We start from the raw sequence: 10,912 nt of genomic DNA on the forward strand, positions 1-10,912 counted from the left end.
GTGTTGGCTTAGTGGTTAAGTTGGCTGGCTTGCGGACCCTGGAATCCTGAGTTCAAGCCCCTGTCAACCATTAAAGTAACACCAGGTGGGGTTGACTCAGCCTGTCATCCTTCCAAGGTTGGCAAATTGAGGACCATTGTACTTGGTAATAACCATTTTGGGTAACATGTGTTGGAGTGGTGACCCATCCTGGACTGTACTCCTTGCCAATGAAACTGCTATGGCAGCCCTATGTCCTTTTCTGGCACAAAAGGAATGGTAAAAAGCAATACTTGTTTCAGTTCATTTTGGGGATAGGGAGGGGGGCTATGAATCGCTTTTAACTAATTATGGTCCAGTCCATCCCACCCCTCCCCTCCCCCACAATCCTGGCCTGGTTTAGTTGAGTCCACATTTGTAGTACATTCGATTTATTTTCATAAAACGCTTAATTTTTATTTTTCTTCTTTTAGTTTCCATGTTGTAGGCCAGAGAAAAAGCAATTTCCTCGTGTTGGAATTCCCTTAATTGTTTCAGCTGTTATTTTGTTCGGTTGGGCAACAGTTTAACATTGTTTTTACACAGGAAGACGAAGACGAAGACGACGAAGAAGTACAAGTTCACGATTTCGAGATCTCCCCATGTACTTTAGCCATGTATTCTGGCATCCTTTTAAGTCTTGGTAGTTCAGCAAATGCTCGAGAATAAAAGGTATGGCTTTAAAAACCTGTATATACTCACTCGATATTATCTTCTCAGCATATCACTTTGTGCACATTTGATGCGGCGGCAATTTTTCCCCCATATCATCCCTCTATATGGAGTACTACCGTACTCCATGTGATGTATGTGTGTATATGTATACAATGCTTGGATGTGATGGTTGAATGTTACCTTATGCATGAATTGCATGCACGTACAAAAATTTATTCTTCCCAGAAAAGAGTTATTACACCTGCCAGGTTAAGTAAGATATCTGAAATTTCTCCATGGATTGAGCTCCAAAATGAAAGCATGCATAAAATCGATTTTTTTTGAATGGTTTTGCTTTGAAATGGTAATTTATGATGCGTGAAATTCCAAGTTGGAATTTCTTATTTTCAGCCTTGAAATGCTGTAGCAAAAATCTGCCTTTCTCAATTCCTGTCTTGCAGCTGCCATTTATCAGTAGTGAGTGAAACGAACAGGGAAGTCGCTGGATATTGAACATTTACACAGGCTATAGCTTTGTGCCAACAAAACACAACATTTGGGGGGAGTGAGGGGGTATATGTGAGGTTAAAAAATGCATGAATAGGAAAACTAAATATTCCAACATTTGCTAAAAAAGGTAAAATTATGTGTGTATATATATATATATATATATATATATATATATATATATATATATATATATATATATATATATATATATATATATATATATATATACATATATACGTGTACAGGGTGTCCCAAAAGTCACCTCGGGATTTTAGAAATTAAATAACATTTCTGTTTTTGAAATAATTTTGTTTTTCTTTTCTTTTCAGAATTTAGATTAACATTTGGAAATTACCCATGGAAAAATTCACAACTGAACAAAGAACCAAAATAGTGGAATTTTATTTTAAATTTCATCGATCAATTATTCCCACCAAAAGAGCATACTGCCAACAATTCAATGCCAGAAAATCACCTTCAGATTTCATGATTCGTCGATTGATTCAACGTTTTCATCAATATGGGTCAGTAATTGACTTGCCACAATCTGGAAGACTGCGTTTAGTCCGTTCGCAGATTCGTTCAAGAAGAACGAGGAACATCGATTCGCAGATGTTCTGACCAGTTGGGGATGTCTCGGATGTCACTGTATCACATACAAAGAAACTCTTCCAAATGGTGCAAACATTAAAACCGCCTGATCATCGACAATGCTTAAATTACTCAGTCTAAATTCAGAAGTTGGTCAATGAAGAAAACGAGTTTGTTCAGAAACTGATTATGAGCAATGAGGCTCATTTCTGAAGCCGAAAATGGAGGACATCGAAGCTGCATCACTTTTCATAAATCAAGCAAATTTATCTTCATTTTGTAAATTATCTTTTGGTATAAAATTAATCATAAATTAGTAAAAAACAGAAATGTTATTTAATTTCTAAATCCCAACGTAATTTTTGGGACACCATGTATATACATCATCTCATTATACCTTTTTGAGGACATGTACAGGTTGGGTCAAAAGTCACTGAAGCTTTTCCTTTAATTGTATAACTTTTTTATTTTTCAATAAAAATTAATGAAATAAAACGCAAATGGTAGTTCAATTCATGGAATTTGTTTTGTTCAATTAATTTTGATAAATAATGTCCTGCAAATAGCCCCTTTTGGCTTATTCACAAAACCTTGCTCTTTCCAAAACGTGATCCATTCCAGAGGACAAAACTCCTCGATCAATCGCTGCAATTTATTCGGTAATGTTGTTTTTCAATTCCTCTGGTGTTTGTGGCTTGTTGATATATCCACGATCTTTGAGGTACCCCCACAGAAAAAAACATCTGTGGTCGTTAAATCTGGTGAACGTGGAGGAAAATTATTGTTTCCAAATCTTGAAATTATGCGGTTACAAAACCTGTCCTTAACAAGTTGACCTCACAGTATGGGTGGTGGCTCCATATAGCTGGAACCACATTTCTGTTAAATTTTTCACTCCCGGAATTTTGTTTTTTCCAGCATTGACCTGTATAACTCACCAGTCACAGAAACTGCATTACCATCATCATCTTGAACAACAAAGGTCTTCCACTGCGGGCTGAGTCAACAACAGACCCCTTTGACTCAAAATGAGCAATAAAGTTCCGAATCGTGTTTTTAGATGGTTGTTCTCGAACATTAAAATGATTGCGAAATTTTTTTTGTTTGAATTATTGATTTCCCACTGGAGTAATATAATTCAACAATTTTCACATGCTGGTCATTAGTAAATTTATTTATAATGAATCTCCCTGGTCTTCTTTATCTGCAAATAAAATAATTAATTAAAAATAAAAAAATTATAAAAAAAAAGAAAACCTCCAGTGACTTTTGGCCCACCTGTATATTGAGGACAATACATATGTCTTCAAAAAATAACAACATAGATATATGTCATAATTGAGGACATATATATATATATATATATATATATATATATATATATATATATATATATATATATATATATATATATATATACTTTTTTTTTCTTGCAATTATAAATACTACTGTGTTGAAAATTCTAATACTAAAACTTTGGTGTGTCGTAGAGTATTGTGAGTGTCATTTCTACATCCCGTCTTTCTTTCGCATTTCATTGCTTATAGTTTAATGCCTGTTGGTCTCAAATATTTTACGTGAAAACTACAATATGTTTCTAAAAGATTGATACAACTTTGACTTCCTGCCATTTCTTTGTTTTTTGATCAACACCGTTTTCCTTTTCAGGGTTTGGTGCTGTTATCGTGGTATTTGTTCCCTGGTATTTCTACCTCTTGTCACTCAACTATGCCATTGACAGTGATGCAGAAGCCAAAACTGGTGGCTCTGTGGTATGAGACGAAATCGTATGTAGACACCCCCCGGAGGTTCTGCCAGGAATTCAACCTCAGAACACATGACGGACCTACAAATTGTGCCAATCAACGTATTGTGAAATATTTTCAGCACAAGGGTACAGTGCACAACCAGAGCAAGGACAACAGTGGCAGGCCAGCATCAGCAACCAAGAATCAAGCCAACATTGACGCCGTGTGGGATTCTGCAGGGGACAGTCCCAAGAAGTCCCAAAGCCGGTGCTCCCGGGAGCTAGGTATCAAACCAACATCAGTCTGGCATATCCTCACCAATAAAATGACGCTTTTCCCATACATCATCTCTATTATGCATAAACTGAGTCAGGATGACATGAGAAGGAGACTTGATATGTGCAATTTCCTCAGTGACAGGGTGGAGTAGGATCAAAACTGGATCAACCGGATCTGGTTCAGTGATGAAGCCCATTTACACTTGAACGGTGCCATTAACAACCACAACAACATTTTCCTCTGGGGCAGAACCACCTGAGGAGATCACTGAGATGTACCTGAAAGGGCTTAAAGTCACATGCTTCTGCATCTTCAATGCCAGATGGGAAACGCTGGAACTTCACTGGTTTGAGAATGGAAACAGCAGGATGGTGACTATCAACGGTGAGCACTACTGGGCCGTGCTCCAGAAATTCCACTATGATCCAGCCCAAAAGTTAACCCCAAACAACCTCAGCATGACCTGGTTTATGCAGGATGGTGCACCCCTGTATAGAGCTGGTGACGCCATCACTTTCCTGCGGCAGCTCTTCAGAAACCGCCTTGTTGCCCTGGATTATGCTCATGACTGTGCACCCCATCGCCCAGACTTGAACCCTCTGAACAACTGGTTCTGGGGTCTGCCAAGATCTAGGTCTGTGCCAACTGCCCTGCCACAGTGGATGATATAAAGCAGGAGGTGTCCGACTACCACCAGGCAGTGCCACATGAGATCCACAGGAAAGTTGGACAAAACTTTGGAGTCAGGATCAATGCTTGTCTGAATCGCAGAGGGGCACACATCGAGAACATCAATTACAAGGATTTTGCGTAAATGCCAATTTCAGACCTTGGGCTCTCATTAACTCCAGCAGTGACTTACTGCAATAGCAAGCAATGAGTGAAAGAAAACACAATGTCATGAGCTTTCAAGAAATGTTGGTTCATGTTCCTGAGGTTTCTGTTTCTTTGTAAATAAACATTTGAAGTTGCATCACTCTTTTTGAAACGCCCTATATTACTATCTCTGCTTCCAATGGAGGTTAGGTTTTCACCCCTGTCTGTCTGTCTGTCTGTCTGTCTGTTTGTTCATCATTCAAACATTCAGTTTATAAAAGATCCTTGGTAAAGAAAGTTACTGATCGATACAAGGTTAATATCAGAATATCAAGATAAATCATATTAAAACAAATGTCAAAGTTTCATGATCACAAGGTAAATTTAAACACAATCCAAACAAATATTGTACGTGCAATATGTATATGTATATATATATATATATATATATATATATATATATATATATATATATATATATATATATATATATATATATGTATATATATATATATATATATATATATATATATATATATATATATATATATATATATATATATATATATATATATATATATATATATATATATATATATATATATATACACACACAAACACACACACACACACACACACACACACACACACACACACACAAACACAAACACTTATCTCACAGTTAAACATTTCGATCAAAGTATAAATTGTCGAGTTTTTAAACCTGTGAGCATTTCTGAGTTGAATATTATGTCTTGACACAGATTGACGGGTGGAAGGAAGAATGCCATGGTGACGATCAGACTTCAGAAGACCAAGTCCAAAATGTAAGAGAAGCTCATTGCTGCATTCACTCAACAATTGTATATTAAAATGACTAAATTGTTGCGCAAAGGACTGAATGGATGTGTACGCAATAAAATGGAGTGCATGCTTCTGGATTCATTCAATCTCATCACTCAGAACTCTTTTGATGCCAGAACCCCACACGTGCACACCAAACTCCATCAAAGGGCGGATGAACACTTTGTATGTTTCCACAAGATCAATGGAACTCGCAGTGAATTTCTTTAATGTACAAATGACGTAAAGTTGTTGTGCAGCATGAGATACCATCTGCTGGACCTGACTATTCCACTTCAGATCTGATTGGTTTATAACACCAAGGAGAGTGAACGAATGAACTCTTTGCAGAGGGATGTTATTAATGACAATGCTTAATTGGGGTGGAACATCCTGAAGGAAAGATATTTACATGGTCTTACATTTCTCTGGTTTCGGCCTAACATCATTAAGGCAACACCAATCACCAAGTGCATCAACATGGACTTGCAACGTACTTTGTTGAGTTTTGTGCAACACTTCGACGTTGCTCAAGTCGTCCACATATTTCCAACAATATCCCGTTGTCCACATATTTCCAACAGAACTCCGCATGAGAGATACAAGGGGTTCGATGTCTGCCCTTGATAACAAACCATTTGGGAACGATTGCAAAGGAAACTACACACTTTCGGTGGGATGGAGGCATCAACCCCAACATCGATTAGCTTTTCGATGACCTTGGAATGGTTGACTAGGTCGAAGGCCTTGGTCAAGTCGGCAGTGCAAATATTTGCATAATGACCTCATCGGTCAATATTTTGATGTATAACATCTAACATGTGGACTAATTAGTGGTTCATAGAGCTTCCTTTCATGTTTCAATACTGTGCACGATCAATGTGAGGTTTAAAATCGACTATCAGCCAGTCAGAAAGAAAACTCTCAAACACCCAAGCTAAAACAAATGTAATTGAGATGGGGGTGAAGCTGATCAAATCCAGTAACACGAGGAGTCTTAGGAATCACACACACTGAGGAACACTTCCACTTAGTAGGGAAGTAACCATTCTGTATGTATTTGTTAAATATCTTTGTAAAAGGGCCTGAGATTTCCAGTGCAAACTCTTCGAGAAGATGAGTAGGCATATCACAAGGATGCGGTGCCTTGGATGCATTGAGACATCAAAGACGAAAGTAAATCTCTTGGTGCTGGATTGTTGGTGGAGACGCAGATGCTGGAAAATACACTGGAAGAGTTGCTTGGTCCAGCGGAGGTAATGTCCTACAGATGTTGGAAAAATACATGTTAAGATCATTGGCGAGCTGACGTGGGTCATTTGGGTCCTTTTGACAAATGTAAAACTTTTCAAAGATGTAACTGTTTGGGACAAAATTCATAGATATACATATGTGAAGTCAGTCTGTTGGGTCTTCTGGGTATTTTGGGTGCTTGTGGTCATTTGGGTCTTCATGGTATTTTGGAGCTTCGTGGTCTTTTGGGTCCTCGGGGACTTTTGGGTCTTTTGGGGATTCTAGGTCTTCTGGGTGTTTTGAGTCTTCAGGGACTTTTGGGTCTTCAGGGTCTTTTGAATCCTCTGGATCTTCTGGATCTTTGGGGTCTTTAGGGGTCTTAAGGGCATAGGAGATCTTAAAGTGTCTTCAGTGGTCGAATGGGTTTCAGCAGTCTCAAGGGTCGAAAGGTACATTCCAATAGTACATAATTAATAGATGTGCATGTGTGAAGTCAGGGTGCAACTGACGTTCAAACGGTGTGTAATTAATAGAGGTATTGTCACACGGCTTCACAGATGGCTTCACAGCTTCATGGAAGGACGGACTGACAGACTGATCATGTTTTTCGTTTTTATATTTGTATGCATGAGCGTGGATTGGCTTCCTACACTCGCCTCTCCACGTTTCATTGATAATTGACGTCACACATTTGCTGTGTTGTCATGATTTACACCGATCAAAATACAAACATTTCATTTGTACAAATTTATTTCTAATATTGGTGATATTATATTTATTTGAAATTTATTTGCAATATGAAAAGGTCCACGTGGTCTAAATGGTTAAGGGTCTAAGCTGTCTAATCTGTCTGAAGGATGTAAGGGGTTTAAATGGTGTAAAGATCAAAGGCCCTGTTCTTCATTGTGCGGCCCGTGAGCTACTGGTGGCCCCTGGTAGCCTAAAGTGTGGCCCCTGACATGTGGCTGATAATACAAAAATGTGAAAACACCCCATCATAATCTGCCATAAATGCTATCAAATTGACCCAATGGTTTCAAATAAGCGTTGCAATGCGAACCATAAATGTAACATCACGACATCAGTAGATGGCAGTATGCAAACAATTATACTTGCAGCCCAGTAACCACAACAAAAAATAAAAATAAAAAGAGTATATGGAGGCGGGGCCTAATCGCAGCCATTTTGGAGCCATGCAGATAGTGTGGCAGTTCTAACTCTGTCTTCACCGCCTCACCGTTTCAACGGGATATTTTGGGTCCTCGGTGACTTTTGGGTCCTTGGTGACTTTAGGATATTCGGGGACTTTTGGCTCTTCAAGAGCTTTTGAATATTCGGGGTCTTTTGGGTCATCAGGGACTTTTGGGTCTTTAGGGTCTTTTGGGTCCTCTGTGACATTTGGGTATTTGGGGTTTTTTGGGGTCCTCGACTTTTGGGTGTTCAGGGTCTTTTGGGTCCTCGGGGACTTTTGGGTCATTTGGGTCTTCGGGGTCCTCGGTGACTTTTGCGTCTTCGGGGTCTTTTGGGTTCTCTGTGACATTTGGGTTTTTTTGGGTCCTCGACTTTTGGGTGTTCAGGGTCTTCGGGTCCTCGGGAACTTTTGGGTCTTCAGGGTCGTTTGGGTCTTTTGTGTCCTTGGGGAATTTTGGGTCTTGTGGGTCCTTTGGGTCCTCTGGGACTTTTGGGCCTTTTATGTCCTTGGGAACTTTTGGGTCTTCAGGATCTTTTTGGTCTTCGGTGACTTTTGGGTTATCTTGGTCTTTTGGGTCCTCAGGGTCTTTTGGGTTTTTAGCGGTCTTAAGGATATTGGGGGTCTTAAAGGGTCTTCAATGGGAGAAGGGGTCTCAGCAGTTTAAAGGGTAGAAAATCTCATTGCAGTAGTACGTAATTCATAGACGTATGTGTTTGAAATCAGGGTGAAATTGACGTTCAAACAAATAGTATGGAATTAATATACTTACGTGCAGCCTGCAACCGACTTTCAAGCAGTACGCAATTAATAGACATATAGTCATGAAGCTTCACTGTGAAAGGAATATTCCAATACTACGTAATTTATAGACGTTTGTGTAGTCCTCTCTGAACATTCAAACGGGACGTGATGAATAGGCATATACAGGGTGTCCCAAAAAATATACAACTTTTCATCTGCAAAGAGGATGGCCATAACATATATTTAAAAAAAGATATATGGCTGGATAGAAAGCTGAAAGGTTGAGCCTGGTGTTGGCGCAGTGGTTAGGGCAGCGGCTTGGGATCCAAAAGGTCCTGAGTAGGTCCTGAGTTCAAGCCCCGTTGGGCCACTGAATTAATACACCAGGGGGTTGACTCAGCCTGTCATCCTTCCGAGGTCGGCGAAGTGAGTACCAGTATACTGGGCCGGTGTATACCCCGGTTAAAATAGGTGTACCTTATCCCTGTGTCGTAAGAGGTGACCAGGGTTGCGTCAGGAAGGGCATCCGGCGTAAAACATGTGCCAAATCACAATGCGGATCATACGGATGATCCGCTGTGGCAACCCCCGAACGGGAGCAACCGAAGGAAGAAGAAGAAGAAAGCTGAAAGGTTGAAGTTTATTGTACCAATGTCAAAATTGCCATCAAAATTTAAATTATGGGATAGAATCGTCGTTTTCTTTTAGACCACATGTTCGACGTAGGCTCCACGTTGTCCGATTACTGCCTGCAAACGCGTTGTCATGTTCTCCATCACTTTGGGAAGCGTTTCCTGAGGAATGTTCTGGATTTCTCAGTGGATGTTTTCCTTCAGCTGATCAAGAGTCTGAGGCCTAGGGTTTCCATAGATCCTGTCCTTGAGATACCCCCACAAGAAGAAGTCTGGAGGAGTAAGGTCAGGGGAATACGGTGGCCACTCAACGTCTTCGTAGAGGGAGATAAAGCGGCCCTAAAATGTTGGTTGAGAAAACGCCTTGCTTCCCTGTATGTATGGGGTGATGCCCCATCTTGCTGGAACCACTGGGTTCTCATCTGGATCAGGTTGTTTCTCCTACGGGCCTGAGAACGTAGCTCAGGCAGATAGAATTCCTGAATCATTTCGCGATAGTTCCTCTGATTTACCGTGCAAGTGCGTCCCTGGTCATCTTCAAAGAAGTATGGACCAATTATCCCATCGCAACCAACCGCCACCCACATGGTGACTTTGAGAACAGATCGAGGCACCAGTTCAGTTGATGCATTACCAGGATTTTCAGTTCCGCAGTACCGAAAGTTTTGCTTGTTTACCTCCCCAGACAAGTGAGCATGGCATTCGTCCATCATGTGAAGTTTTTTGAGGAAGTCTGCATCTTCCTCCAACTTTCCTGAGAACCAATTTGCAAAGTCTAGTCGTTTGCGTTTCTGTTGATCAGTAAGCACCGTTTCCGTTTGAATTTTGTATGGAAAGGCATGAATGTCTTGGCGAAGGATCCTCTGAACGGTGCTCTTATGAATGTTTGGCTCGGCAGAAATTGGTCGAATCACTTTTTTTGGACTCTGAACGACCGCCTGTCTCACCATTTCCACATTTTTTTCACTACGACCTGTCCTCTTCCGGCCACTGTGACCCTTATGAAGGTCACAGATGGTTCCCACATTGGTAAACTTTGCGATGGTGCACTTTATTGTCCGAAAGTTTGGTGCATGGCGCAAGTGGATACCAAAATGTCTCGAGTTAAGACGTTGCACCTGTATGACACTTTTCGTCTGGTGCCAAAGTTCAACAATTTTCGTCTGTTGTTGTACGGTCAGTCTTGGCATTTTTCTGGTGCTTGCTTGGTATCAAAATAAACTTCAGGGTCTCTGCAACAAGAAATGAAGCATTGGTGACAAAATTACTGTTTTTTAGGATCAAACGAAGCATTTTAAAGGTTGTATATTTTTTTGGGACACCCTATAGTCTTCAAGGATTGACTCACGGCTTCACCGCCTCTCTGCCTCACCGCCTCACCGCCTCTCTGGCTCACCGCCTTACCGCCTCACCATGCTTTTCATTTTTATATACCCTGAATTCAGATATACTCACAAATACAATTCATCACGTCGCTGACGAGAATATTGGGAGGGAGGGAGGGAAGGGAGGGAGAGAGGAGGAAGGCAGGAAAGGGATTGAGCACGGAGGGGATGAGAGTGAGGGGAGGGAAGAGACAGAGAGAGGAGGATTGGGAGAAATTGGAGAGAGGAGGGCTGGGAGGGGAGGAGAGAATGGGGAGGGGGGGGTGCAAG

The 10,912-nt window shown here is 40.5% G+C and overlaps 1 long non-coding RNA gene across 1 annotated transcript in view; it reads left to right on the plus strand.

Moving 5' to 3' along the window:
* Positions 1-562: 562 nt before the first annotated feature.
* Positions 563-10,912, plus strand: part of LOC147027131 (uncharacterized) — an 18,012-nt gene continuing 7,662 nt past the window's right edge. The window contains exons 1-2 of the long non-coding RNA XR_015057956.1: positions 563-690; positions 5,381-5,443. This is a non-coding gene — a long non-coding RNA (uncharacterized LOC147027131). The remainder of the gene's footprint in view (positions 691-5,380; positions 5,444-10,912) is intronic.

This window comes from Eptatretus burgeri, chromosome 5 (assembly GCF_056783735.1).
Source record: "Eptatretus burgeri isolate ZD-2024b chromosome 5, Ebu_testis_v1, whole genome shotgun sequence".
Taxonomy (NCBI): domain Eukaryota; kingdom Metazoa; phylum Chordata; class Myxini; order Myxiniformes; family Myxinidae; genus Eptatretus; species Eptatretus burgeri.